The sequence below is a fragment of the Montipora capricornis genome, chromosome 3 (assembly GCF_036669925.1).
Source record: "Montipora capricornis isolate CH-2021 chromosome 3, ASM3666992v2, whole genome shotgun sequence".
In the NCBI taxonomy this organism is placed as follows: domain Eukaryota; kingdom Metazoa; phylum Cnidaria; class Anthozoa; order Scleractinia; family Acroporidae; genus Montipora; species Montipora capricornis.
Window position 1 is genome coordinate 49,297,681 of NC_090885.1, and position 4,052 is coordinate 49,301,732.

General features: G+C 50.0%; 1 non-coding gene across 1 annotated transcript; it reads left to right on the plus strand.

Annotated features, from left to right (window-relative positions):
• Positions 1–3,350: 3,350 nt before the first annotated feature.
• LOC138044190 (5.8S ribosomal RNA) lies at positions 3,351–3,507 on the plus strand. Its single transcript, XR_011131406.1, has one exon. It is a non-coding gene; the product is annotated as a 5.8S ribosomal RNA (ribosomal RNA).
• The last annotated feature ends 545 nt before the right edge of the window (positions 3,508–4,052 follow it).

A 4,052-nucleotide genomic window follows, 5' to 3' on the forward strand; every position in this document is an offset into this window, starting at 1 on the left:
TGCATAAGTGGAAAAAACATGTTTTTTGGCCATATCTCCCCCCCGGAAACAGGTGCCCCCCCGAAACCCAGTTAGAACGAATCAGCGTGCGACGGCGCATCCCGTGGTATCCTTGGTTAGGCTCTAGCACCTTCGGGCGAGTCTGGCAACATTCTGGTGGCGAAGCGACTTCTGGCCCGTAACTCCCTTGGGATTTGAGCTACTCCCTTGGGAATGGGTGAAAAACATGCGCAATCGGACGAGCTATGCGACCGTGCCATCGGTCCTTCTCTAGCACCTCAGGGGAAGGCCCTGCATATGTGAGCAAAAGTGGTTTTTTGAGGAGATCTCCCCCCGGTTTTGACTAGGGCCCCCCGGACCCCGAAAAGGTGTTGCGAAATCGGATTGCGGTTCCAGTGATACCATTGGTTACTCTCTAGCACCTCAGGGGAAGGTTCTGCATATGTGGAAAAAACATGTTTTTTGGCCATAACTCCCCCCGGTTTTGACTAGGGCCCCCCGGACCCCGAAAAGGTGTTGCGAAATCGGATTGCGGTTCCAGTGATACCATTGGTTACTCTCTAGCACCTCAGGGGGAGGCCCTGCATATTACAGAAAAACAGGTTTTTTGGCCATAACTCCCCCCGGTTTTGACTAGGGCCCCCTAACCCCGAAAAGGTGTTGCGGAATTTGATTGTGCATCTCGTGGTACCATTGGTTCCCTAATAGCACGCCCAGGGAAGGCTCTGCATAAGTGAGAAAAGTCAGTTTTTTGGCCATAACTCCCCCGCGGTTTTGAGTATGGCCCCCCTAACCCCGAAAAGGTGTTCGGGAATCCATTTCTGAATCCAACGATACCATTGGTTACTATGTAGCACGTCAGGGGAGGGCTGGGCATATGTGAACCAAACCGGTGTTGATTTTTTCCAAGACCGGCAGCTGGGTAGGCCTGAAACGTGTTTAAAGTATACTATAGGGGAAGGTTATATCGGAGTTCGCCCCTAGTCGGTTCGCCCAATCTCTCTAGCAAGCTTGTAGGCCTCTACCAACGCTTCTGGACGACCTTGGGTACTTTGGATGTGGGTTCAGCCAAAGTTCCGGCGAAAACAACGGTCGGCGAGATCCGGGGGGGACGCGCAGGCTAGTCCTCGACTCCCAGTCGCTTTCTTCGGTCGAAGCGATGCCAGTCACCCGAGATTCGACTGGGAGTCACCCGGAACGCTCGGCCTCGTATCTCGGTCGCCTTTGACCGGACCTGGACCAAACTCGGTGGGTGAGTAGGGGGGGTCGATCTTCGGTCGTTTCGCCCCCGACCTCCAGTCTGCACTGAAATTTCCTAGAAAGTTGTTCGCACGGACCTGAGCAGTGCGGGGGCGAAAGGGGAAGGATCGGTCGTTTCGCCCCCAACCCGTTTTTTGCGGCAATCGATGCAGGATGACTCTGTGAACCCTGCTGGCACTGTCCGCGGATCGGGAAATGGAAGGCAGACGGTCGTTTCCGACTCGAAACGCCAGAATCTCACTTACTCGGTCGCTCGGACGAGGGTCTTTGGTTTTCAGAGATCCGACCAACGACTACGGCAAGAACGAAAGCTCGAAGGAGTGTTCTCCTTGTCGAACTCTCTGCCACTCGGACTTGGGCCTATTGGGGAAAGGGCCCTGCCTTGGACTGGGAGTGTAGACTTGGAGTTTTACTCGCACACTGAGAACGAAAGCTCGACGGAGGAGTATTCACCTTGTCGAACTCTCTGTCTCTTGGATGTGGGCCTATTGGGGAAAGGGCCCAGCCTTGGACTGAGAGTGTAGACTTGAAGTTTACTCACCCGGTGAGAAGTATTGCTCGATGGAGGAGTATTCTCCCAGTCGCTTGCATGCGGGCTTATTTGGGAACGGGCCCGCACATCGATTGGGAGAGTACCTCTGTTTTCTTTTTTTTTTAAGTCAAAGTGACTAAGAACGAAAGTTGGAAGGAGAAGTATTCTCCTTGTCGAACTCTCTGTCACTTGGATGTGGGCCTATTGGGGAAAGGGCCCTGCCTTGGACTGGGAGTGTAGACTTGGAGTTTACTCTCAATGCAAGAATGACTGCTCGACGGAGGAGTATTCTCCTTGTCGAACTCTCTGTCTCTTGGATGTGGGCCTATTGGGGAAAGGGCCCTGCCTTGGACTGGGAGTGTAGACTTGGAGTTTACTCGCACACTAAGAATGAAGGTTCGAACGAGGAGTATTCTCCTTGTCGATATCTCGGTGACTTGGATGTGGGCCCATTGGGGAAAGGGCCCTGCCTTGGACTGGGAGTGTAGACTTGGAGTTTACTCTCAATGCTTGAATGCGACTTTATTGGGGAAAAGGCTCACCCATCGATTGGGAGAGTACACTTTAAGTATGGTGTCAGGTAAGATCCGACGACAGGTGAAGGGAAGGTCTAAGGCAATCTCACTATGGTCCTTAGTGACATTGCAGATATCCCAGATCCCGAATCTGGTCTTGCATCATTCCACGGGGTAATTCCCTGGAAAAAAAACTTAGTCGGAGATTGTGCGTGCTGGAAACAGATAAAGATCATCGTCGGTGAAGTTTCACCGTGGCCGTGTGCGGCTCGACCGACACATCCCATCTTATCTCTCTTTGAGAAAGAAGGGTGACTGTCCGTCAGCCGTGTGAAAGAGTACGAGAGGTGTTGTAGAGAAAGATGTCTACCTATCAAAGCAAAGGCAGTGAATCAGTGGTAGCCAAGAAGGAGCGAAGAGTGACCACTCCACTGAACTATAAAAGGGTTCCCTGGTTGATCCTGCCAGTAGTCATATGCTTGTCTAAAAGATTAAGCCATGCATGTGCAAGTACGAGCACTCATGCTCGTTGACGAGTAGTACTGTGAAACTGCGAATGGCTCATTAAATCAGTGATCGTTTATTTGATGGATGGTGTTACTGCCGGATGGATAACCGTAGTAATTCTAGAGCTAATACATGCGACTGGAGTCCCGACTGTGAGCTCACGTTCTCAGAAAGGATGTATTTATTAGATTCAAAACCGGACCGGCCAGCCCCTGCACCTGTCTGGTTCTTTTACCAGCAGGAAACGGGTGGTAGGCCGTGATTCCAAGGTGATTCACGATAACTGAACGAATCGATGTGTTCTCTCATCGATGCTTCATTCAAATCTCTGCCCTATCAACTGTTGACGGTAAGGTAGTGGCTTACCGTGGTGACGACGGGTAACGGAGGATCAGGGTTCGATTCCGATTCCTAGCGGTCGTCAAATGCTGTGTGCGTTAGCAGTCAGCCCCCCCCCACGTTCGCATGTCTTTGTTTTCTATCCAGTTTGTCAATAGTGAGAATGATCGAAAGATACGAAAAAAAAGTGAGAAAACAACTCAGAACGGTGGATCTCTTGGCTCACGCATCGATGAAGAACGCAGCCAACTGCGATAAGTAGTGTGAATTGCAGAAGACAGTGAATCATCGAATCTTTGAACGCAAATGGCGCTCTCGGGCCCTGGTCCCGGGAGCATGTCTGTCTGAGGGTCGAATACACTATGTGTCTTTCTTCTTTTGCGAGAAAAGACGGTGTTGAGGTGTCACGGCCAATCCTTCTCCTCTTCATAAGAAAGGGAAGAGGCCGTGTCCCTTGAAATGTAGAATGCCGGTGGACGACCGCGACTCGTTCATATCGCCCACCGACAGAGAGAGAGGAACAAAGACTTACGTACGACCTCAGATCAGGCAAGACTACCCGCTGAAAACAGTTCTACCAGAGCTAATATCAGATGATCAAACAGGCTTCATTAAAACCAGATGCATCAGTGACAACATACGTACACTAGATAGCGTCATCAAATATACAGGTAATAAAAAAATCCCTGCACTTCTCCTTTTTCTGGACTTTGAAAAAGGCTTTCGATACTCTCGAATGGTCTTTTATTAAATTAAGCCAATATGCAGACGATACGACGCTCATTTTAGATGGATCTGAACAATCCTTTAAGTCTTCGCTTTCTTTGATAGAAGCTTTTAGTAAAAAGCAATCAAACATTTTGACCCGAAATGAATTTTAAATGGATATAGGGAAAGAC